General features: G+C 44.8%; 1 long non-coding RNA gene across 1 annotated transcript; it reads right to left on the bottom strand.

Annotated features, from left to right (window-relative positions):
- Positions 1-9,409: 9,409 nt before the first annotated feature.
- On the bottom strand, positions 9,410-26,743 carry LOC128342204 (uncharacterized). The gene is made up of 3 exons (XR_008314835.1): positions 26,629-26,743; positions 13,897-13,958; positions 9,410-10,015 (listed from the first exon to the last, which is right to left on the bottom strand). It is a non-coding gene; the product is annotated as an uncharacterized LOC128342204 (long non-coding RNA).
- Between the last annotated feature and the right edge of the window lie 396 nt (positions 26,744-27,139).

Raw genomic sequence — 27,139 nt, 5'->3', positions numbered from 1 at the left:
TTTTTACCTCGCCCTCTTTCTTTGCAGTTTACGTGCTGGGTTGGTTTTCCTGCCTTGTGCCATCTTGCTAGGTCTTGTTTGTTTGTGACTGCTGTAATCTCTTGGTTTGGTTTCCTTGGTTTTGCAGTTGTGTGGGCACAGCAGCAGGTCTGTCTCTGTGGTGGTTTCTTGGTTTTCAGCTTTGTGTCTTTTTAATTGCATCACTGCCTGTTGGATTGTGGCCTGCTAGAGGCACAAAACATGTGTGGGTGGTAGGTACCCAGGGGTGCCAACTACCACCATAAAAGTAATCAGGCACTCTTGTGATTTTTAATGATTTTTTAAAAAGAGATTTTTCCATTTTTATTTTCCCCCCATAGGGAACAATGAGGTTTTGAGGTGGCCCAGCTGCCCCCCCATTGGGGGGGGTGCCTGGGCACATCAAAGTGGGTTTGGGGGCACAGCAGGTTGTGCCACAACTCCCCCCAGGAGCCCCAAGCCAGTGGGGTTTATGCCCCACCCCCAGATTTTTTTTAGTTTCCAACCTCTTCCACAGTCTATCAGAGTGGATTCTTAGGGGTGTGTGTGTGTGTGTGTGTGTGTGTGTGTGTGTGTGTGTGTGAAGTTCTTCATAGGGATTCATTCACAGAACTCATACAGCAGCAAGTCCACACAAATTGGGTTATTGGTTGCTCTATGAGTTCTCTTAGTGTATTCCTATGAAGAACTTTTCATCAATCAATCAGTCAATCAATCAATCAATCAATCAATCAATCTTTCAAAGACCAGCACAGGTATGAAACAGTAATACAATAAAATAGATTATATAAAAGATTGTTACTTGTATTACTGAGATTGAGATTGGTGTAACAATTAAAACTAAGAAGGGAGGGATCTTAAAAATACAAAATGTATAAGATATGCTATGAAGTGCAAACAGAGTAGCTAAAATACATATGGACTAAAAGAATGCATAAAACTCCTAATTAAAATAGTAAGGTGGGTAAGTTAAACAGATAATAGGATTATAAAATCTGCTACATAAAATGAATAAAAAGTGCAGGAGGGTCATCAAAGGTCTGATATTAAAAATGACTGCATTATACGAGTAGTTGAAAGATCTTCAGAAAATCATTAAAAATTACAGGAATGTCCAATTGCTTTGGGGTTTGGGTGATAGTTGGCACCTCTGGGTACCTACCACCCACCATGGTTTTGTGCCCCTAGGTGCTCTGCATAGGGAATAATGGATCCCCATTTTGAGTCCCCTTTATACCCTATCTAGAACCTTTTAGAACTGGTTCGAATTGGGTTCGAATCTGAACTGAACTGGGTGGGGGGTGAGCAAAACCAAAACCGAACCTACCTACCTTGGTTCAAAGCTGGTTCAAATTTGAACCAAACAGGCCAAGCTGGTTTTGTGCACATCCCTAGCCTAGGTACTGTGTAGTAAGCCATGCACTCATTTGCTAGCTCCGTAGCACTCACCACTCTGTCATCACTCCTAGCGCCACTCCTAGCGGGTGGTCTGTTCGAACCACACTGCATCAGAACAACTGTGCCCAACAAATCATGCTTCGTTAGAATGTTGGCCAGCACGGCTTCGTATTTTATACCAAAGGTGGTCAGATGTCAGACTTATGGAATCAACTTTGTTTTTTATTGGAACTCTGAAGTTACACTAGAGCCAGTGTAAAACAGTGACTCGGGATGGAAACACAACTAGAGATAAAGAACAGAGTACCTCTGAGCACATGCTTAGCCCAGGAATTTGTTTTTAGTAACCAAGCTCTCAGCCCTTTTACACAAAACCCACTCCTGGCTTCCTCCACAAGCTTTCTTTATTTCTGCAGCCTAATTTAGGAGGGGAAACTCTTTGGTTGCTGCTATTGTTAAACAACCAAGAGTCATAAATGCTTGAGCATCTACAACAATTCATCCAGAAACAATCTACCCGTTTTAGCCGATTTTCCTTCTCCTTGTCTCTGCTTTATGTGACAATTGAATGTTCTGGGACTACAGCAGTGCATCAACACAAAAGTGTATGGGAGACACTCATCACTAAACCCCTGGGAGCATGTGCTTGGAGGTTTTCATTGTCTGTGGGTCCCCACATGTATTATGCATGTCTAGGAAAATGCTTGTTATTCATATTAGGCAGATTCAAATGCTATTGTTGGTAGCTCACATGAAGAAGAAGGGGGCATGCTAAGAGTGCACCCATTGGATGACCTCCACAGATATTCTGATTCCCTCCTGGTGTGTCAATTGATTGCATTTGGGGGCTGTTCATCTACACGTGCTCCAAGTACTTATTGAAACAAATATTTTAGGAACCATGTGAACAACCCCCCACATGTGATCAAGAGATGTGCCAGAAGGGCACTGGAATGTCTGTGGAGGATATCTTAATGGGTTTGCTCTTGGCACGCCCCCTTCTTCTTCAGATGTGCTGCCAGCCATATCATTTGAACTGGCCCGCTATTACATACTTGCGTAGGGTTGGAATATGCCCAGAAAAAATATTTACTGCGTGTAAAGCAACCCTCTAAGCAAGTGGCCCTCACCATTTTTTAAGAACATGAAAATAATTAGGCATTACATGAAGAAAGACTTCCTTTTGTTTGTCCTGAAAGAAGTGATGGGTGTTGTTTATTTATTTATTTATTACATTTATATCCCGCTCTTCCTCAGAGGAGCTCAGAGTGGTGTACGTGGTTATTTTTGTCCTCACATCAGCCCTGTGAGGTAGGTTAGGCTGAGAAATACATGACTGCCCCAGTGAGTTTCATGGTCGAATGGGGATTCAAACTCGGATCTTCCCAGTCCTAGTCCAACACTCTAACCACTACGCAAATACGTTAAGCTACATTTTTTTAAAAATTGGGAATAGCTCAACATTTTCTAAGCCAAATTTTTGGAAGTCACCTGCCTGCCTCCCTGCAATGTCAGTAGCCCTTGAGAAAATTATATTGCCCAAGGCCAATGAGGCTTTTACTCCATGCTAATCGGAGAGGGGTGGGAGGTTGTGATAGACTTCCCTTTTCCTTCTCACCATGGCAGAGGCACCACTGCTACTACTACTGTAAGTATGGGATTAAGGGGCAGGATGGGAAAGTCAGGAAATATTCTCTGGATCAGAATATAGTCCAAACAGGAGAAGAATTTGGGTTCTATAATGATTAGCTTTCCTTAGAGAGTCCATGATGGACTCTCGAAGCTCATTTCTGAGATGAAGCCTGGTGAGTTTCACCAGCATCTGTAGAACCTACTGCCAAGAGGTGTGCGAGATCCTGCCTTGGGACTGGAAGTTTGATTTGATGCCCTCCTGGTACCTTTACCAACATGTGACTCTATGATCAACAACATGGCTGCTAGATTATGAACTTACCACTTGAAGCATAACACAAATGTCTTTATGTATTTATGTAATTATTTATTTTATTTAGTACATTTGTATACTTCTCCATACAAAAAATTCCCTGGGCAGTTTACAATATTCACTTTTCACTTTCACTTTTGGGCAGGATTCTCTTTTCCACTGTCCCTCCTTTCAAAAACAAACACAAGCAAAATTCTCCATCCCAGTTTCTCTGATGGAAGAGGACAAGCTAGAAGAGTTCACAGCTTCTCTTTTCTAATCAAACGCCTGTCTCTGTTTTGCATCTCCCTCGTATCTCTGCCTTGTGCCTAGTGGAAACGCAAGGGTTGACACTGCCAGCAAATTGATGTGTGTGCTTGTACTTGTGATATCTCCTTGCTTTCCTGCATCTGTTGTGGAGTCTGCCATCTCAGGTGGAAGGAGCTAAATGAAACAACAGATGACATTGCACACATCCATACTTTCATCAAGTGCACCCAACATTTCCTTTTAAATACATGATTTTGCTGCAGAGGTCAGTAAGTAAAGCAGAAAAGAAACCAACACAAAAAGTGAGAGCTAACAATATATACATATCTGCTAACTTGGTATAGAAGCACTTGTCAGAGTGGTGGTTCTCTTATACTGGCACAGTAGAGCCAGTATAGTTAAGATGAGAAGTTGTTTCAATGTATTTAGCAGGAGGAGAGCAACTGTCCCTATTCAGCCCACCATAGCAATACATTACTGATATATTTCTCTGTGTGTTTAGTCTGTGAACCCTTTTGGGACAGGGGAATCATTTCCCCCCTGTTCCTTTTGCTTTGTAAACTGCCTTGAATTTTTTTTTGTTGAAAAGTGGTGTATATTTTTTTCTAATGATTGTGGCTGATATACTGTGCAAGGAAATGCAGGTGGTTTGAACACTGCCTGCACTGCTATGTTTGTGTAAACACTGCTAACAGTGTGGTGGAAGGGGGTGGTTCCACTCCATGGTAAAATTCTGCAAATACAGTTGCACGGTGAAACACCCATTATTTCCAATGGATGTATATGTAACTATTTTCATGCAACTCTACGATGGAGCGAAATAGCCCTGTTCTGCAACGCAATCGGTGGTGTTTACATAGACGCAGCCGCAGGGGCCGTGCTCCAACTACCCATCTTTTCTTACATGGCATGTTGGCCAATCATCTGTAGAATAATTATTTGAAAGCACATATACAGATTTCTTGGTTGGCATGATACCAAGGTTAATTTTGATTTTGCAAAAGGAATACAGGCATGGAGAAATTGCTCAAGTATTTAACTGATATAGTGCTATACTATATAGTGCTAGAGTGATACAGATCAAAATCAGAGACAGCGAACTCATTGTCCACAGCCCATATGTGGCCGTGATGCCTGCCCAGAATATATCCTTGCCTAAAAGACTCACATTTTTATTCTGTAGCTGATGCAGCAGAGAGCCCAGCCCAGTTATGCCCTGTGTCATTACACCCTTCTTTCTGGCCTGACTGAAGGCTCAATTCTAGCAGCTGGGTAAGAAATTTGTCTCTGACCCAACATTTTTATAGCAGTTTCCCCTTTTCTATAACTATTATACAGTCCTCCTTCCCAACCCCAGTGAATACTATGTGATACTTCTGAAGATCAGCTGTTAATGCCTTGTGTGAGGCTCCTGATAAGTATATTGTCCCCTTGGCTGAGTTTCAGCCAGTTCCCTTGATGACTGCATCAAACTGACTAAGGAATTTGCCAATCGATTCATGGCTTAATCAATTGAATGTGGTTGATTCAAGTGATCCAACCTCAAATCAAATCACCAATGGGGGCACTAAACAGATTCGAGTTTGAATCAAATTGCCCTAGATTTCAGCTCATATTGATTCAGATATTCAAGTAACCATTTTGTCCCCACAATTTGAGCCCTCTGAGCTTCTCTGCCACTCTGGTTGGTTCCTTTGCACTATCTCATTCATGATTGGCTGGCAATCTCCCTTGCATCTTGGTGTGGATTCTTGGTTTGAAATTTCACAACTGAGAATCGACATCACACATAAACATTCTTTAAAATTCACTCCTTTGCCCAATTCCTTTGGGGGTTGGGTGGTAGTTGGTACCCATGGGGCCCTACCACCCAATCCACTTTGGTGCCCCCTAGCCCTTAAAAATTAGCCAAATCAATTTAAATTCAAATCAAATCAAATCAAATTTGAACTGAATTGACCCCAGAGGCAGCAGTTTCAAGCTTGAATTGAATCAGGCTGATTTGATTCAAACTTGAATCAAGTCGCAAAGATTGATTCGTGCACATCCCTAAAACTGAGTTAGAAAGCTATTTTATCTTGCTCCCAGCAACCCTACTAAATTAAATCCATATATGGTAGAATTCTGCCCAGTTTCATTTGTAAAGGAAAGAAAAATATTTTTTAAAACAATCTAAAAATTGTATATGAGAATAGTAGTTTATATGCGTATATGTTAGGCATGTAATCACTTAGCCATGCCTAAGCAGTGAGTTCATGAGCTCTGTTACTGTGAATGCTTTACTGCTAGTGCATGTCAATTTACCAAGGAAAGGAGTCTACTTAAAAACAACAGCTCAGCATCCAGACTAATGAAGTGTGGGTGCAGCCATTGCTGTGCTGGTGCTACAGGGCAGGGGGTTATTATTATTATTTTTTGACAAACTGCCCTTCCCTCTGTATAACTCCTAGGGACATTTTTGGGGGAGTCATAGCCAACTCCAGAGGGAAGAGAAGATTGATGAAAATTGCCCCTCCCCATCACACACACCATTGCTCTGCCAGTACTTCAGCTATTGGTCTCCGTGACACTGGAAAAGCAGGTTTTCCTGTTACAGTTGGTAGAGATAACCATCTATAAATGTGTATTGTGCATATATAGGCAAGCTGCTGGATTTGTCAAGGGAGCGTTGGCGGCACTTGCCTCAGAGAGTCGACAGACACTGAAATCCTGAAGGCTATTTCCATGCATGGGCAAAAGGCTAGACAGGGATGACTGCAGCTACTATGTGCTTGATAACCTTGCCTAGCCACTTCCTTTGATGTTGTTCCTGTCCAGGGAGGAGGGCACTCTCACAATATTGCAGCACTAGGTTCCCATCTGTTCATAGAAGCTGCTGCTGCAATACTGTGTGGGTCATCCCTACCTACTCTTCATTTAAGAGATGCAGAAACAAGTGGCCAGCTAGAGTGAATGAAGTGACCTTTGGTTAGTGCCAGCTTTGGAAACCACATTGCCACTTTTGACAACAAGCTGTCAGTGATACGTTCCATGGAATTCATTTCTTCTAGTTAAGGTTCTTTCAGTGCTACATAGCTCTAGGGAAGAAATGATTAAGCGTTTTCTAGCGAACTGCCCTCTGCCACTCTGCACTCTCATATGATAGAGGTGCTAACAGATCAACAGCACAGTGGAAATTAATTCTGACAGATTAAAAAATTAATCTGCCGCTCCTCTGTAGTAGTTCTGTGGCACAGTGAGGTTTTGCTGGTGCATTGTGTCAGGAAAATTATGGAATGTTATGGAATTGGGGTGGTAACTATTGGTGTGATAAATCCATAAGGTTATCTAAGGGTTAAGAGGGCTCAGTTGCAACATTGTGGCTGGCTATTTCTTGTCAATTAGTGTCAGTCATCAGTAGCTGAACATGCTTGAGGCGTGTTTTAGATCACAGATTTCATCAGTGGGGAAGGAGAAAACGTTAGGTAGTTATGAGAAACCCAAGTACTTCATATCTATTTGTGGCCCATATGAAGCAACTGGCTATAAGTGGCCCTTAATATGGTAAATGGACCTTGTCAGCCGATTAATTAGCTAGGTAAAATAATGTGGCACCAGCAGAAACCCAAACAGGCTTAACTGGCATTCTGAAATTAAGAGATGGGGGGTGTTTGAAATTGGGCAGGTCTTATTGGAATAGGGATTGTCATGGACAAATGATGTATTTGGGTTGGGGGCTTCTGCATTGTGGTTCTCTATTAAAAAGCTAAGAAGTGACATATGCCTAAATTGTACGAACTTCCTAGGTTGTAACCAATCACAAAGTAGAAGAAGTGTTACTAATGTAAATGATTGTAGAAAAGCTTATGCATATTAACATCTGGGGTCACCATTTTGCAAATCAGCCTCTAGGGGTGTCGTGTGGAGTCTGATCATCATCCACTGGAGAGGGTCATTGTTAGATGCTGGTATCTTAAATACAACAAAGCATGCTGGCTTGCCATCAGGGAACTGAACCCCAGTGGCCTGTGTGAAAGGCAGGGATACTCACCACTATAGAAAAGTAGATGAGAGATATATATCAGTAGGTGAGAGAGATGTTTTCATAATATAATATATTTCTATTATTAAAATCTCTCTCTCTCTCTCATCTATTGATAGAGATATATTTTTAAATTTCTAATTTATTCTTCAATCTAAAAAAAAAAAGGTGTACTCGAGCCCCACTCTAGCAAAGGCTTCACTTCCATGTTGAAAATAGCTATGTGCACGTGACTCTCTTCCTAATATTGGCTGATATGATGAGGAAAATTACTCAAAGTAGTCCCGTTGAAATTAGAAATAAAAGTTAGGCATTGCCCTTTCAATTTCAATGGGACTACTTTGAGTAATTTTCCTCATCACGTCAGGCACTGATGTGAAAGATAAGTCCCTTGCTGATACAGGAACTCTGGCTTACATACTGCGTGCATCACCCCTCCGATCCACGAAGGAAGCACTCATGTTGCTTCCGAGCCACTGAATAGCCCATCCTCACTGCTTGCAAATGTGAGACCCTTCTGTGCCTCCTAAGGAGTGCATCATTGCTGCTGCGTTGCTACTTCTATTATTTTCCATTATTCCCAGTACTGGGAAACTCATACAGAGAGGGCCCCTTCACATATTATCATTTGGATATATACCTAAAGTTTGACCCTAACATTATAAAGTGTTAGTGTGATAATCCAGTGTTTTAAAACACATGTATTGTGCAAGGTTACAACTTAGAGAGCTGGGATTGTGACAGACCTGGGTTTGTTGCTATATATTGAGTAAAGAGAGAGAGAGTCTTAGAGAGCGCCTTCTTCTGTATGATCGATCCCCATCACATGTTGAGGTCATCTGGAGACGGATGTCTCCAGTTACCTCCGGATCGTTTGGTGGCGATTCAGAACTGGGCCATCTCTGCAGCTGCTCCTGGTCTGTGGGATGCACTCCCAGCAGATATCTGCAGTTTGAGCTTGTTGTTGGCCTTCAAGAGAGCCCTAAAAATGTACTTTTTTTGCCTGGCCTTTAAATTTGTTTTTATATTGTTTTAAGCAGTTGTTAAATGGTGTTTGTTTTTGTTTTTAACTTATTGTGTGCACTGCCCAGAGCTGTTGGATAGGGAGGTATACATATGTAATAGATAGATAGATAGCCCTCAGACTGTGGGGATCTGCTCAAAATACAGTTCACTATAGTCATCCAAGGAACCTATCCATACACATAGCATTGGTCTCCTCTGTGATTTCAGAAACAGTTGTCCTGAGGTGCTCCTCCCTTCAGTATTCACCAGACTCCCTAACACATCCCCTTAGCCATATTACTTATCCCCCTCCTGACACAACTTCCTACATGGTAATAGACTTTCAAGTCCAGGGGGTGGTATTTTTTACAGAGTAGGTGATGATAAATGCTTTCTCCTAAAGAAAAAACAGAGTCTGTTTAAGACGCTTTAGCTATCTGCCCCTGACAGGCTCCTTATGGTAGGACTGGTGCCACCAGGACTTTAGAGAATGTTTTTCCCCTCATTGTGTGTGTGTGTGTGTGTGTGTGTGTGTGTGACATTTTAGCAATCTCTGCTGGGCAAATGGCTTTTTTCTTGTCAATATGTTTCTTTGGAGAGACAGAACCCTATGAAATACCACTATTTTCTCCTTTACCAGCCATAATAGTGTCATTTCCACAATGACAAGCTACCTTTTAGTGGCTGTTTAGTGTCTTATTCTATAAATCCTGTTCAATACCCCCAATACTGTTGCCTCTCCTGAAATATCAGAGAACAAGGTATCTTTTAGGAATGTAAAACATTTAATTTTAGAATGTTGACACTGCAGTATATAAAACAGCGATTACAAATGCAGATTGTGTATTACATGGCAACTAGGTTTATGTGTTTAGGAGACTAAAAGTGACACTGAAGTAAAGAATGCTTGAAGTTTGGCCCTCTTAAATGGTCATATCCTACCAGTGATGTATGCATGGCCAGACTAAGATTTAACAGTTTCAGTTGTTAAACTGGGACTAGAAATTTGAAAGTTGGGGAGTATTTTAGAGTTCCTGCCGTGGAGAAACAATTTTGAAGAGTAATTCAGGATTTCTCCCAAGGAAAAAGACTGGAGAATTTTCTCAGACGGTTTCTTCAAACACTACAAACACTATGTCAAGCACCAGGGAATAGCCTGGAGACAACATAATTCTGAGACTAAGACTAGAACTCCCATTGACACATCAGTTGAATGTTGCTGAGCCTAGCATGATCTTCATTTTGAAATATATCCTGTCAAAAACGAGTTCATGAATGACAAGAGCCATTATGATAAACAATATCTGAGTGTATTTGGGTTCTTCTGCCAGAACTTAGTTTTCTTTGTCACCTTCTGCCCACGGATTTCCTTCCCCAACCTAAGAAAAATGAACAATACAAAGCTTTTCAGTGAGTGAATATTATGGTGATATGTAATGACAGGACTGTATTGATGGAAGAGGAGACAGAATAGAGGAGAATGGTAGACTTTCAGCCTGGAGCAAGTTTAATATCACCATTATTATTAAATAATGCTGGATATTTTCTTTTCTGCAATGCCTGTGTTCCGCACCTCCCAAGACTCCCAGCTCAGGCATGATTTAACTGGGCTTTTACTGCAGAATTCAACAGAAGCAAAACCAAGTGGCTCCTTACCATAAAGTATAGCTGATAAAGTATGATCCAAATCAAGGCCCTTTTGATGGTTAGAGTAAGCAAAGAATATGCTGGATCAGACCAAAGCTCCATTTAGTTCTGTTTCCAGCAGTTGCCAGATGTCTCTTGGAGGCTCACAAGCAGGGCAATGAAGGTAATACACCTCCCCCAGTGTTTGTCCCCAACACCTGATTTTCAGAGGCATGCTGCTTCTGAAAATTGAAGCTCCATTTACATTTCCGGGCAAATAGCTTTTTTGATATCTACCCTCCATTAATCTGTCTAGCCCGTTTTTAATCTAAGCCAGTAGCCATGACTACTATTTGTGGCATTGAATTCCATAGGTTAGCCATACGTTTATTTTGTCTGCCTTTGCAGCCTAATGAGTCCTAACAGTATGAGAGAATATCCCTCTAGTTTTCCCCCCAAACCATGCATAATGTTATGAACTTCTGTCATGTCCTACTTCTCCCTGCTCACCATTTGCACTTGCTGTTTTACTTTCGATCTTTCTCCAGTAATTCTTAACATAGAATTTGCTATTTAATTGCTGTTGCATTAGTTGACCCACTGCAAGGCCAGCTGTCCCTGTGATAATGCTCACTGCAACACCAGTTGTCACTGAGAGGACAGTCTTCTCTTGCCTAAAGTCCTTTCTGGTGGTTTTATAGAAGCCCTGATTGGCCACTGGAATAGGAAGTAGGGAGGTGCACAAAACTGGTTTTGACAGTTTGGCTAGAATCCGAACCAAATTTGAGCTCATCTGGCCTAGTCCGGTTTTGTGCACCGTCAAGCCAGACCCAGTTTCAGATCAAACCAAGCCAGGTTGAAAGGGCCTGGAGCTCTACTGGTAAAGGGGAATCCGGTGAGCATTTCCCTTTACCAGTAAAGGGCAAGGTGGGGGCAAGGGGGCTTCCCTAAAGATAGAGCGGATGGAAATGTAAGATAGTACTTATGAGTGCTGCCACCAGTGACTGCAGCTCCTCCCACCCCTGCTGGCCTCCCCAGGATTGCAAACCGCTCCAAACCAGCTTGAGCTGGTTAGTCGAACTGACCAGCCCAGCCAGTTGGTTTGACCGAACTGGTTCGCTTTGGCATGGTTCAATCTGAATTCGAATCGAATTCAGGCAAAACCACACCCAATGGTCCATGCGTACCCCTGTTGTCTGCAGCTCATTTGCCTCCTTGGCAGAGATCACATTCAAGTTCCCAAGGCTCGGGCTTGAGAAAGAGTTTGGGGGGTTCAAAATTGTACCCCCTGAAAGAAGGGATAAGCTCACAAAATAGTTCTGAGCTACAGCTCAATTGGGTATCATCAGCCTCTCAGTCCAACAGATACTCCCTTTACTTACCTCAGTGCCAGTGGGAAGAGGAACTCCCTTCCTTCCCAACCTGTTTATCTGGTGTGTGGCATACCAAAAACAAAGTGTGTAGCATGCATAAGAACTTTCCCCAGGGGCATAACGACCATTGAGTGGGGGGGGGCAATTGTCTCCAGGCCCCATGGGTCTGGGGCATCCCCAAGGTTCCCCCTTGCCCTCAGCCATGGTGCACCTTGCCCCTTTCTGCAATCAGATGGCAAGCAAAGCACTCACCGGCTGGGAGCATGAGGCACACTCCTCTCTTCTCCAACCAGCATATCCAGCCAGAGTTTCAATGAAACACTGGCTGGGGAGGAATGGACTCCCCCCCCACCCCCGGGCATTGACCTCTCCTCTCAACCTGATGTCAGAAGCAAGAGGGCGAGGCCAGTGCCTAGAATGGGGCTGTCACAGCTCCCACAGAGTTTCATTTCCCCTGTCAGTGGTTGGTGGAATAGCTGAAACAGAGCTCCTTTCCAGGGAAAGGAGCTCCCTTTCCACTATACCACTAAACACTGACAGGGGAAATGAAACTCTGCCAGGGCTATGACAGCCCCATTCTTGGCACTGGCTTGCCCCCCCCCCCCGCATCTGATGTCAGACACAGGGTGTGTGTCTTCACATGTGCTTTGCACGTGCCAAGGAACACCCAAGGGGCGGGGAGCCACCCATCAGATTTTGTTCCCCTACCCCCACCAAGACCCTACACCCTCCTATTCCCCACTTATGAAGAAAGGTGTGTAGAAGGAAAGCAAAAAAAGAAAAGAAAAGAAAAGCCACATGTATCATGTACCTGCATGTCATACCTGTGGTGGGAGAAGAAGGAGCCCCTCCGCCACTACACTTAGGTACGTAAAGGGTGTATGTGGGGTTGGAAGGTTGGTAGGGATGATGGACAGAGAAGGGAGGACATTTACTAAGCCTCAAATTGGTTCAGGCAAGATCCAACTTCTTCACAATCTTGGGGGAGGAGGTCAGATTGTCTGAACCAATGTGAGTTGAGCAGCAGAGCATTCTCCCATCTCTGCTCCTTTGTTTACTCATGGGGGCAATGAGAACAAGCTGAGTGCCAATGACAGAAAACTCATGATGGATCTGATTGAAGATCATCTAGAGCTCTTGTCAGAGCCTTCTCTGTGGAGATAATGACGGAAAAGAAAACATAATTTTCTGCTTCCCCGAGTCCACGTAGGCTGGGCTATGTGAGCTTGTCTGGGCTATGTGAGCAGAACCTGTGCCATGGCTGCTTCTTACATCAGCACTGCCACGCCTAAAAACTGAAGCAAAACTGGCATGGGGACGGTTCTTCACTCCTTTTTCTAGTCCTCAGTCATGAATGAATGAAGTCTGTAGAGAAGAGGGAGCAGGGAGGTTCTCGGCCACCTTTGACCCCATCTCCTTATACTGCTGCATCTGGCACTCTCCTGGATGCTCAAGAGCTGGCTGTATTCAGCTTCTCTGCCCTCCATAACTTCCCCTCATCTCATAATCAGGCCAATCCATAAAAGCCTGAATGCAATCACTACAATCTTTGTGAAAGGATTCAGCCTCGTGTGAACCTGTCCATACACAAAGACTCCCTTCACGCCCACCCCTCTAATCACCCGCTCCTTTTATCTTCTCTCCACTCCTGCCCCCCGGGCCCTCTTCATCCTCTCTCCACTCTGGGCACATCTGTCTTCATGGCCATTGAGGCCATTTCTCCTCCAGTTACATCTCCCCAAGCACACAGGCATGGCTGCCCCCCGCCCTCCATCCTGATGGCTTGTGAAGTCCCAGGCATCCAACAGTAACATCAAAAGAGGCCCTTGGATATACCTGGTAAACCAGCTTGGCTTTGCCAAGGAAGCATCTTTTGAACACGATTGGTTCACATCCTTTTAGGGTTGTTTTTTTAAAGCTATTAATATATTTATGCAGCCTTTTACAATAAAAACTATGAAACCAATTTCCAGCTTTCTGAATAAAAATGACTTCCTAGCAACAATAGGACTCATGGGAAATGCAGTGCCTTTCTTCCGATTATGCTTGCATTGAAACCGTTCCAAACCTATCCAGATTGTTATGGTGATAAAAAGATATCCAATGTACAAAAAATGCAAATATTTAAATGAAATTGAGATCTTCCCATGACTGCATAAATGCACCAAGCAGGGGCTGAGACAGTGACAAACAGAGTGAATCAAAATATGCCGCAGCTTATGTTAACATAAGACATTAAATAGAACATGAAGTATAGTTACAGTTTTATTCCAAGAATTAGGAAGTCTTTATCGCCACTTCTCTTATTTTATTGCTATGACACCTGATAGCGAAGAGGGAGAAAACTCAGTTAAATATAACTGTCAGTCTACAGATTACAGCAATGAGATGTGTCAATTCATATGTAAATTCTTAGAATAAAAGGTGCAGGTGGGCAGGTGTGTGGAACAGCCTAGTTTTCATTTTGTGACTAGTGTCTGCATCTTCTGTAAGTTGCTTTTCTCCCTAGATAGGATGAACAATTTTGCAAGCACAGCAGTGGATCCAGAATGCAAAGCATTTTTTGAGGCAGCCAATCTGATTTAGAGGGTGGGCGGTTCTTCAACCTTGTACCTGGGAGATCAGTATTGAAGACATATAATAATCTTAAACAGGGGTTCCCGACTTGTGGTACTCCAGATGTTGCTGAACTACAAGCCCCATAATCCCCAGCCACAATAAATTATAGCTAGGGATGATGGGAGTTGAAGTTCAGCAAAATCTGGAGTGCTACAGGTTGGAAACTCCTGATCTAAAAGAGTACTAGGAGCTGTTATTGTTGGTCATCATTGCCCACTCATGTTCTTTGCCCCACTGTTGCTTGCAGCTGAGAGACTGAGCTCTGAAACAGGCAATCCCTGTTCAAATCTACTGTGACTTCACTCAATGGATTTAGGCAAGCCATGATCCCATTCAGTTTCATTCCTTCATCTGCAGTAGGACAGCAATACGAATCTGTCTTCCAGCATTGCTTTTCATGTTTTTATTGTTTTGTGCTCTGCAGCTTGTGAGGGCTTTTATTTTGAAAATCAGGATAGAAATAAATGAAGTGTATTATAGAACAGTCAAGGATACAATAGATCTAAGTTGTAAGTGGGAGAAAGAGTACAAAAGACGATGGATAACATGAAGCACAGGTGAAATGGGCCTGGAAGGCATCAGCGTCACTATTGCTGTGTATGCGGAAGCAGCAACTCTGCTGTTGTGACTGGCAATTGTGCGAGTTGCTTGCTTGTGGTTTCTTCCATTGGGAGAAACCATGGGGATTCAGCTTGTACAACCATCAGTTGGGAGAGTGGAGCCACAGCTTCTATGTACACAACACCACCACCACCACTGATGTATTCTGGCATCTGCGCATCATGTCAGCCACGATATAGATTATGGCTGTGCAAAGTTTGGGGACCAATTTGGGTTGGGCTCACTTTAACCTACTTCAACCCGCCCCCACTTCTGTTCGCAAGGGCCAAAGTGGAGTTGAAGCAAAGCAACCATTGCTGCAGCCTCAACAACTGCTACAGATCCCAGGAGCACCCATATCATTCCTGGTACTCCACGGGAAAAGAAAATAAGTCAAACTACAGAAGGCAGCTGCTTGCTTCCACCCTCCCAAGCAGGGTGCAAAGCAGAAGTATAAAGACTTTTCTTCTGGCCCCTGCTGGTTGTGGTAGGTAGTGTGATGGGGTGGATGGCTGGGCCAAAGGAAGGCTTTGAGTGGCCAAAGGGATCAGTTTGAAGCAAAGCGGGCTCCAAAGCTTCATTCAAAATGAATCTGAAGAGGGCCAAAGTGAATAGGAGACCGGTCAGAAGCTCCAAAGTAATACCCCAAATGAAGGGGTGCTGCTTTACATAGACCTAATTATATATATAAAATAAAATGTTATCTGACATATGATGGATAGATTAGTATCCAAATCTAGTACCCATTTGCATACTAACCAGAAATGTGTCCCAGGGAGATTTTTTAAAGGTCCCATTAAAGGTGGTACTAGACTTACATATGTTGGAGATTTCCTTTGTTGGCCTTTTTATTGTGAATAAAAGAAAATTAAATCCAACAAAATTCTGTAAACAAAAGGAATCCAACAAAATTCTATAAAGAAAAGCAAACGTTTCAATGTAAAAACATCATTATCAATGCTGGATGTTCAACAGTGTTTGAACCGACATTCTTATATAGCAAAAGCTGGAACTCTCCCAGCCACCTGAAGTTAAGGAGAAGCACAGGGAGAGAGATGAGAGGACTTTCCCGAGCTCAGTACCAACAAGGAGGGAGAAGGAAAAGGAGCAAGCTAAACAGTACGCCCTTTAGAGACCAATTTCTTTAAATTCCTCTTTGCCATTAATCCTTGGATTCGGTATATCAATATACAACACTTCTCTGATATTTCTTTTAAGGGTGCAACATTCTATCTCCAAAATATAGAATGAGCAGAAGGCTAGTTGGGAGGCTGAGGTCTGCTCTTCTAACAGCAGAAGTTCCCTTGCCTGCATGGGCTGAGAAGTTTGCAGAGCTGGCTCTGCCTCACTCTGGCCTTGAGTAGCAGAGCACCATCACCTGTTGATCCTGTTGCTGCAGCCACCCTCCGAGTGCCCTGATGAGCTTCAGCTGTGTGGGGGCTGTTCCAGCTGCCAGGCTCCAGAAGCCCACGTGAGAGGTGAGGTCTGGGGGGCTTTGACTTAAATAGGGACCAGGGCTAGTCAGAGGTGCAGACGCTGGTGCAAGCCGCCTGAAGGTGGCTGCCAAAGGGGGCCAGCCTTTGGTGGCTGCCTTTGGGGTTGGGACTGAGGCCAACATTTTTGGCTCATTGGAAAGAAGAGCCCTGCTAACCTCATTGCTGTTTAGTTTTTAGTTAGGTTTGATACAGGTATGTGTCTTATGTTGAACAGAGATGGAGAGGTGGGGGATGGCCATGGAACAGCTATGCCAGTGGTGGTGGGTAAATGATGAAGATATGGCATTGGTAGGCCAGCGGGTCGTTATAGGGGAAGGGAATTTAGAAATTTAATTGCTATTGCCCCTTCCAGCAGGCCTGCTAACTCTTTGACCTTGGAGAGCAATGCCAACCCCTCACAAAACCTCACCTTATTACTCAGTAATGTCAGGTCGGTTCACATTAAATCTGAAGTAATGCATGACTTGATCATGGATGAAGGAGCTGACTTAGTATGTATTACTGAGACCTGGTTGGGAGAGGCTTGGTCCCAGCTTCTCCTAGAGGATTACTCTATGGTGGAGCAGGTGAGATGATGTGGATGGCGAGGCAGGGTAGCTGTGGTCTATAAGGATACCATCTCCCTTACCAGGATCCTTGTCAGGGATTTGGCCTATACTGAACGTGTGTAACTAAGTCTAGGAACCAGGGATAAATTGGGACTTCTGCTGGTGTACCGATCACCCCGCTGCCCAGTAGAGTCCCTAATTGAGCTGACGGACCTGGTTGCTGAGTTGGTAATGCTGAGTTGGCCCAGGTTGTTGTTGGTGGGGGATTTCAATGTTCATTTTGGGACCGGGTTGTTGGCAGTGACCCAAAATTTCATAGAGGCCATGACGACTGTGGGCTTATTCCAATTGGTTTCTGGATTGACACATGATGCTGGTCACACACTCAATTTAGTCTTTTGCTCTTATCAGGGTGGTGTTCCATGGGTGGCGACTCCTGTCGTCTCCCCTTTGTCATGGATGGATCACCATCTGGTTAAGGTACAACTTACAGCCTCAACCCACCTCTACAGGGGTGAAGGACCCATTAGGTTGGACCAATAGGATTCAAAGAAGCCTTGGAAGGGTTTAGGGTTGGTTCTGCTAGTGATTCTGTTGATGCTAGGGATGTGCAAACAGGTTCGATGTCGAATGTGTTTGACGTTGAACCTGTTTGGTTTGACGGTTTGGGGTCAAACTGAACCATCCCCTGTTCGGTCCAGCCCTAGACTCACCCCCCCCCCGATTGTTCAGGGGTTCATGGACCTTTTAAAAAAAATAATTTTTCTCTTGTTCTCCTGTTCTTCTCCTGTTCTCTTGACCCTTGCCCAACTTGGCTTATGTCATCTGATTATTATATTATCAGAGAGGGTCTGGTAAATATTATCAATGCTTCTTTGAGAGAGGGAAGGATGCCTCCTTGTCTTAAGGAGGCTATTATCCGACCACTTTTGAAGAAACCTAGATCCCTCGGAGTTGGCTAATTACAGTCCTGATTCTAACCTTCCATGGTTGGGCAAGGTGATTGAGCGAATGGTGGCTTCTCACCTCCAGGCAGTTTTGGGTTATGCAGATAATCTAGACCTATTTCAAAGTGGCTTTCATGTGGGCTATGGGGTTGAGACTGCCAACAGACAGAGTGTTGAGACTGTCAACAGAGGGAGTGTGATTCTGCTGATCTTCTTGGATCTCTCAGCGGCTTTCGATACCATCAACCATGGTATCCTTCTGGATTGCCTGAGAGGGTTGTGATTACGTGGCACTGTTTTTCAGTGGTTCCGCCCCTACCTCTCTAGTAGATTCCAGATGTTGTCGCTTGGAGACTGTTGCTCCATCCTGTCTCCAATGCTCTTTAACATCTACATGAAACCGCTGGGAAATATCATCAGGAGATTTGGTGCTGGGTGTTATCAATATGCAAATGACACCCAGATTTACTTTTCCATGTCAACCTCATCAGGAAATGGCATATCTTCCCTAAATGCCTGCTTGGAGGTGGTAATGGGCTGGATGAGGGAAAACAAACTGAAGCTGAATCCAAATCAGAAGTACTGACTGTGGGGAGTCAGGATCCGAGAGATGGTTTAGATCTGCCTGTTCTGGATGGGGTTACACTCCCCCTTTAAAGTCAGTTATGTAGCCTGGGAGTACTCCTGGACCCAAAGCTTTCCCTGGTTTCTCAGGTTGAGGTGGTGGCCAGGAACGCTTTTTATCAGCTTCGACTGATTTGTCAGCTATGTCCATTTTTAGAGGTGAATGACCTTAAAACAGTGGTACATATGTTGGTAACCTCCAGACTTGACTACTGTAATGTGTTCTTCATGGGGCTGCCTTTGTACATAGTCTGGCAGCCAATTTGGTCTCTGGGACAACACAAAGGGATAGAACACCAGTTTTGAAAGAACTGTACTGGTTGCCAATATGTTTTTGGGTGAAATACAAAGTGCTGCTTATTACCTATAAAGCCCTTAACAGCTTGGGACCAGGCTGTTTAATAGAGCGCCTCCTCTGTCATAAACCCACCTGCCTTTTACAATCTTCTGGAGAGGTCTGGTTGCGGTTGCCACCAGCTCGTGTGTGGGTGACTCAGGACCGGGCTTTCTCTATGGCTGTCCCAGGGCTTTGGAATACTCTCCCTGCTGAACTAAAAGCACCTCCTTTTCTGTTTGTTTTGAGGAAGGCCCTCAAGACATTCCTGTTCTCGCAAGCTTTTAATTAGAATTTTAATAATTTGTTTTATATTGTTTTTATCGTGTTTTATGGATTTTAACCTGTGATTTTAAAATTGGGATTTGTACACCACCTAGTGATTTACATATCAGGCAGTATAAAAATATGATAAATAAATAAATATACACACTTTGAGTTGCATTGTTATTCCTTTATGTGTGTCTCTCATGTGTATTGACCAAGGTCTATCACTGAGTCTTCTTTAAACCTAGCCAGTAATGGGCTTCCAGTTTCTCCTACATAACATTCACCACAGTCTGCACAAGTGATCTTATAAACAACACCTTTCTGTTTGCAGGTGCCTTCCCTATCTTCACACATGCAGTAAGCTTTCGTTTCACATTTTTTATCAGCCAAACAGCTAAGACCTTAAGGAAACATTTGGTGAGATCAAGACTATATCATCAAAAATGTGAAACGAAAGCTTGCCTGGTGTGTGAAGATAGAGAATGCACCTGCAAACAGAAAGGTGTTGTTTATAAGGTCACTTGTGCAGACTGTGGTAGTGGCAGAACCAGCATTGTGCGAATGGGTTCAAAGAACCCAGAGCGCCGCACTCAGAGGCCGTGTCTCATGCCCCAGCCATGCCCCTGAGTCTGATGTCAGATGCAAGGGGAGTGCTTTCGGTCACAAATGGGGCCGCACAACCCATTTGCGAGGAAATTCCGGCCAGTGCCAAGTTTGCAGGGCAGCTGGGAGTGGCTCTCCGTGCTTTAAAAGGCAGGGAGACATATTCCCAGGCAGATGGGGAAGCCGGCACTGGTTAAGCTTCTCAAAAACAGAGCCGTGTTTTCAGGGGTGTAACTATAATAGGGCAAGGGGAGACAGTTGTCTGGGGGCCCACTGCCTTGGGCCCCCCCCAGAGGCAAGTCACATGACTGACTCCCCCAGCCGCACACCCAGCCGGGCTTCCTTCAGTTGTATTCATCCTCTGAAATTGATGTGGGTGCTACCAGAACAAATGACTTGCATCGTCCACAATTTACAAAACCTTTTAAAATAATTTAGTATGATGTTCTATTGTGGCACATAGGGTGTGTGTGTGTATAAAAATTTTACTTTTTGAGGGGGGCCCCATTTTAAAATCTTGTCTCTGGGCCCACTCCAATCTTGCTATGCCCCTGCGTGTTTTGTTGGGTTCAATTTTCTTTTATATTCAATAAATAGAAGGTCTATGAAGGAGATTTGCTTTGAGTGACACCATGTGTATTTCATCCCCACTATACCAACTATGTTGGCGATGTCAGTGCTAGAGGAAATTCTGCCATATGTGTTGGGAATATGTATATGCTCAGATGTATTGGGGAAACATATGTTAGAAGTGACATTGGATATGACGTTCTATTAAATCCTATGATAGTTTGTAAGGATATTTTTAAAAGCCTGTAAAATTTGAGCAGAGTATTGGTGACAAATACATAAATTACAGGCAGGATTTCTGCTGGTGAGATTGTAGAAAAAGCATCCAATACTACTGATAGAAATACAGAATTTAGAATATTATGCTGATGAAGAAAGTGATATTTTTTAAGATCTTTGGGAAGTGAATATTCAGTCATAAGACAGATTTTGGGGAAACTGGAATATTTTCATTCAACAGTGGAATGACACAAAGGAAAATGTTTGGCAACTTGGCAAGAAGCATGGTTTAGGATTTGATTATTTATTTATTTATTTATTTATTGTGGTGGTGGTGGTACATGATGGGTGTTTGTTATTCTTTATGTTAGCTCACCGCAGTTTAACAATAGCTGTATAATAGTGTATAGCTTTTATCCTCTCTACTCACAGTTCCAAGCATAGCCTGCTTTAATGCTATTTTAATGTGGTTTAAATGTAATCTGCTCTATGTTGGTCAAAGACCATAATAGAGATAGATTGATTATTTTTCATGCTGGGTAGGTGAAGTATTTGTTCTTTAATTATTTTTCTACATTACAATATACAAATACGAATTATGGCAATATATTGCTTGTGTGATCACGTGAAAAGGCCTCCAGAATGCTTTCTGTGGGTAGTGGCTTTCAGACTGTACTCTGGGGAATCCTGGAGTTCCTAGGAAACCATCAGCGGGTCATCTGTGAGAAGAACAGGAATGGTGGACAAGTTTGTCTGAAGTACAGTTTACCCACTAGTCCTGATCTTCTTTTGGAATGCACTGATGTAAGGGAGCATGGATGGGTACCCTCTAGTGCTCAATGCTTTTTATGAGAGCACCTTCATCTTCATGAACCCTGCCACCTATTAATAAGATCATCGGGGGAGGTCCGGTTGCAGTTGCCACTGGCTCACTTGGTGGTGACCCCAAACCAGGCCCAGAGGCGTAACGGGGGGAAACGGTGCCCAAGGCAAGCTCTGCCCCTGAAATTGCACCCTCCCCCCCACATACCTGCGCCCCCCTGGCAGCGGTGGCGGGCGGCGGCAGATTGCGAAGCAGCGGGAGTGAGCGCGGCGGTAGTGGGCGGCGGTGGATCGCCGAGTGCGGCGGCGGGCGGCAGTGGATCGCTGAGTGCAGCAGAGCAATGCCGAGGCCTGCCGTCTGGCCCAGCGTCGCTTCCCAACTGCGAGGCGCGCCTGCACAGTTCTGTGCAGTTGGGAAGCGACGCTGGGCCAGACGGCAGGCCTTGGCGACGCCGCACTCGGCGATCCGCCGCCGCCCGCCGCCGCCGCACTCGGCGATCCGCCGCCGCCCGCCGCCGCCGCACTCGGCGATCCGCCGCCGCCCGCCGCCGCCGCACTCGGCGATCCGCCGCCGCCCGCCGCCGCCGCACTCGGCGATCCGCCGCCGCCCGCCGCCGCACTCGGCGATCCGCCGCCGCCCGCCGCCGCCGCACTCGGCGATCCGCCGCCGCCCGCCGCCGCCGCACTCGGCGATCCGCCGCCGCCCGCCGCCGCCGCACTCGGCGATCCGCCCGCCGCTTGCCTGTAAAAAATAATTTCAGTACTCACTAAAGGCCAGGCTAAAAAGTGATGTTTTTAGAGCTAAAACTCTCAAGCCTCTAATATATATGTTTTAAATGTATTAGGTTTTCTGGTTTATTTCATTATTGTAAACTCCCTAGAGACTTTGGTAGTGGGTGGTGTATAAAGATGTTGAATGAATGAATGAATGAATAAATAATTGAAATCCATAGGGAGTGCATTCCAGAGCCCAGAAGCAGCTACAGAGAAGGCTCTATCTCGAGTTGCCACCAGGCAAGCTAGCAGCAGCTGGAGATGGACCTCTTTGAAGGAATGAAAATGACCAGGAGATTGAAATATCTTCCATGTGAGGAACATCTAAAGCTTTAGAGATTTTTTTCATTGACAACTAAGAAGGGGACCATGATAAAGGTTTATAAAATTATTGACGGTGTGATGAAAATGGGTAAAGAGAAAAGTCTCTCCCTCTCTTATAGGACTAGAGTGGCAGCGGGGGGCAAAGTTGGCCCTCCAGCTGTTGAACTACAATTCCCATATTCCCCAGCCATATTGTGGCTGGGAGTGATGGGAGGTGTAGTTCAACAACAGCTGGAGGGCCAGCTTTGCCCATCCCTGTACTAGAGCTTGGGTTCATCCAAAATACCTAACTAAGCTGATCTTTGCAGCAAAAAGGGCTAAAAATTGCTTTTTAATTTTTTTTAAAGGAAGCAGAGATTCTAGGGAGACTGAAATCTGAACCCAGTACCAAGTTTTTATTATTTATTTATTTATTACTCTTTTATACCGCCCCAAACTCGTGTCTCTGGGTGGTTCACAATGATAAAACAGTTAAAAACACATATAAAACACATTAAAACAGTTAAAACTAACAATTTAAAAATCAACCACAGAATTAAAAACCTATTAGCCAACCCCGCACAGAGCATCTGTGCGGCGCTTTGGGGCCAGCTGTCCCCCCCTTCCTCCTGCCCCGGTCTCTCCTCTCTTTCCCTTCCCTCCGGCCCGTGCTCTCCAGCCCTCCTCCCCTCCCGTTCCTCCCCCCACACAGAGCCATGGCTGGCGGCCAAGAAGGGCCTTGCCGCCGCCGTTTTTTCTCCCTCCCGTCCACCCGCTGCCACCCTTCTCTCCTCCCGCCTGCTGCCACCTTTCTCTCCCCCTGCCCACCGCCTTTCTCTCCCCCTGCCGGTTCCGGCCGCCACTCTCTCCCCCACCCGCCACCGTCTCTCTCCCCGCCCGCCGCCCTCTCCCCCGCTCTCTTCCCCCGCCCCCTTTCTCTTCCCCCCGCCCACTGCCCGCCGCCGCCTTTCGCTCCCCCCTCCTCCACCCGCTGGCCGGGCGCACTTTCTTCCCCCTCTCCTACTCAGTCCTCACTTCAGAACTCTCGCAGCGGATCGTGAGAGTTCCGCCGCCAAATCCTGGGCACGCATGTCCAAAGAGAATTAAATATATAGATACATTATCAAGAATCTGAAAAAGCCTGAGTAAAGAGATGGGTTTTTAAATATATTTTTAAAAATTGTCAGAGATGGAGAGGATTGTATCTCAATAGGGAGTGCATTCCATAGTCCTGGGGCAGCAACCAAGAAGGCCCATCTCCATGTGGCCACCAGGCAAACTGGCGGCAACTGGAGACGGACCTCCACGGACGACCGCAATTGACAGTGAGGCTCATAATGAAGAAGACGTTCTCTCAAATACCCGGGGCCTAAGCTGTTTAGGGCTTTATAAGTTATAACTAGCACTTTGTATTTTGCCCAGAAACCTATAGGCACCCAGTGTAACTCCATCAGCAGAGGTGTAATGTTGTGTCTCCGAGATGACCCAGGGACCAACCTGGCTGCTGCATTCTGAACCAACTGAAGTTTCCAGACTACATACAAAGGCAGCTCCACATAGAGCACATTACAGAAGTCAAGTCTGGAGGTTGCCAACAAATGTACCACTGTTTTGAGATCATTGATCTTGAAAAATGGGTGCAGCTGGCGTATCAGCCGAAGTTGATAGAAAGCACCCCTGGCCACCGCCTCAACCTGAGAGACCAGGGAGAGGTGTGAATCCAGAAGTACTCCCAGACTGCGAATATGTTCCTTTTGGGGAAGTGTGACCCCATCTAGAACAGGTAGATCAAAACTGTCTCTGGGGTTCTGACCCCGCACAATAAGTACCTCCGTCTTATCTGGATTCAGCTTCAGTTTATTCTCCCTCATCCAGCCCATTACTGCTTCCAGGCAGGCATTTAGGGAGGATATGCAAGCTCCTGAAGAAGTTGACATGGAGAAGTAGATCTGGGTGTCATCAGCGTACTGGTAATACCCGGCTCCAAATCCCCTGATGATCTCTCCTAGCGGTTTCATGTAGATGTTAAAAAGCATTGGAGAAAGTACGGAGCCTTGAGGGACATCATACTTAAGCTCAGATCTCAAAGAGCAACGATCTGCAATCAACACCATCTGGAACCTGTCCGAGAGGTAGGAGTGGAACCACTGTAAAACAGTGCCTCCCACCCCCAACACTCTCAGACGTTCCAGAAGGATATTATGGTTGATAGTATCGAAAGCCGCCAAGAGATCCAAAAGGACCAACAGAGTCACACTTCCTTTGTCAATTCCCAATTGGAGATCATCCATCAGGCTAACCAAGGCAGTCTCCACCCCATAGCCTGCCCGAAAACCAGTTTGAAATGGGTCTAGATAATGTTTCCTCCAAGACTGCCTGGAGCTGAGAGGCCACCACCCTCTCAATTACCTTGCCCAGCCATGGGAGATTGGAAACTGGCCTATAATTGCTCAACACTGAGGGATCTAACACAGGCTTCTTTAGAAGAGGTCTAATAATTGCCTCCTTGAGACGAGGCATCCTGCCCTCCCTCAGAGAGGCATTTATGATTTCCACCAGGCCTCCTACAACAGCCTCCCTGCTAGATAGAACAAGCCATGTTGGGCAAGGGTCAAGAGAACAAGTGGTAGGCCTCACCTATCCAAGCAGCTTGTCCACATCCTCAGGAGTCACAAACTGAAACTGATCCAGTCAAATCACATAAGAGGAATTGTCACCCCCAATTCAGACATCAAATTAATTGTGGAGTCTTCATCTAAGTCGGCCCAACTCCGAGAGATTTTATCTGCGAAAAACTCTTTAAACACATTGCAGCAGGTAACTGATGACTCCAAATTCTGGTTCAAGGCCGGGGGCGGGGCAGATACTAGTCCCCTTGCAACCCTGAACCACTCCACCGGTTGTGAACTCGCAGAGGCAATATGGACAGAAAAGAACTGCTTCTTTGACGCACATATAGCCTGAGTATAGATCTTTAAATGTACTCTATGTTGTAATCTGTCAGATTCGAGTCGAGTCTTTCTCCACTTGCACTCCAGTGGCCTACCTTGCCACTTTAGCTCCTGTAGATTTTCCGTATACCAAGGGGCCAGATTTGAAGAGGGTCGGAGGGGACGCTTAGGAGCAATCATGTCTACTGACCTGGTGAGCAAGTTGTTCTAATTCTCATCAACAGGATCACCGGCAAAGCCAACATTAGATCCCTCCAAGGCATCTTGGAATCCTACTGGATCCAATAACCTCTTCGGGGGGACCATTCTAATAGGCCCCTCGCCCCTGCAGAGGTGGGAAGTGGTAATAAGTCCAACCTTAACCAGATGGTGGTCCACCCATGACAATGGGGAAATCACATGAGTCCCCACCCACAGAACACCACCCTGATCAGAGTAAAAGTTCATCCCCTTCTGAAACACATGCAGCAACACAGAGAACAATCAAGGTACACCGTGTCTTACCATGATGCCATCTGAAGATAAGTCCCCTCAAATTAGATTTAAGATTATTTCCATTTTGAGCTCTACCATTTGATGCATGCTTCCTTAAAGTTTTTAAGTGGAGGGATCATTTAAAAGAAGAAAATAGAAGAAAAGGTTTGTGGGATGTTTGTTGATAGTTTGTGGAGATGTAAAATTCGTACATGTGATATACTGAAGTCTTTTCTCTTGTGCTGCATGATTTTGTTGGTTGTGGCTGTTGATGCAATAATCCATGTATAAAGTTTGTATTGCTTTAATAACACAGGTTAAGAAGAAAAATCAATGAACTCTTATGAATTTTCTCAGTTTGGGAGGAATCATTCTGTTTTTTAATCACTGAGCCAAGGAAAGACAGCAGCAATCTACTAAGGAGACAGAGAGATGTGTAGCTCTGACTTTATACCAGGCCCAGAGGTCCTCTGGCTCCTGGAGGAGGTATATCATCAATGTACCTAGTTTGGATGTGAATTTGTCCAGTCTGAAATGCTCACAAGTATTACAAATGGAGCATTAATGGTCCTCTGAAGCTCTTCTTTTGCTCAGAGAGTAAAAGTGATATTCTTCTGCACATATGCATGTGCATAGGAACAGAGAAGAACATTACCAAGTGAGAGCAGGTTAATCTAGTTCAGCATCCTCTTTTCCATAGCAACCAACCAGCTGCTTGTAGGGAGCCAAAAATCAGGGTATGAAGTTGTGGAGGAACAGCTATCCCACTGTGCTATCATGGGTGACAGATCCCACCACTACCACCACATGAGGAGAAACAGCCCTCTATTCCTCCTAACCTTTTTACTGCTGGCACCAAGAGGTTTTTCACACATGGCTCTATGCCTCGGGGTATCTGAAGAGTGAATCTGCTTCACCTTTGGAGAAAGTAGAAGCCCCGGAGTTTTTTTTTCAAAAGCTGCTGAAAATAGAGGATTATTATACCCAAGTCATAACTCGGACTAAGCCAGAATTCGCAGCCTCCCTTCAGAGAAACACAAAGCCCGGTCTGTCCTGGCCCCTGATAGCCCACAGCGAGGTTGAGTTAAATCCAGCGAATATGTGGACTGGCACACTCCAATCAGGAGTGGATTTAGGGGGGAAGCCCTGTCTGTATAACCTTCAAGTGAACTTTTGGTATGGCTGGGTCGGGTCCACTACAACAGCCCTTCACATTTATCAAAAATTTCGAAAAAACAAAAACAAACCCCAGTAGTGTTGAAAGGCTTATAGGCATGGGGTGGAGACAATCAACAAGCTTCTAATTTTTTAACAAGAAAATTTACTTTTGGAAAATTGGTTCAATTAAAA

Source organism: Hemicordylus capensis, chromosome 2 (genome assembly GCF_027244095.1).
Source record: "Hemicordylus capensis ecotype Gifberg chromosome 2, rHemCap1.1.pri, whole genome shotgun sequence".
Lineage (NCBI taxonomy): Eukaryota > Metazoa > Chordata > Lepidosauria > Squamata > Cordylidae > Hemicordylus > Hemicordylus capensis.
This window is presented reverse-complemented; position numbering and strand designations above follow the sequence as displayed.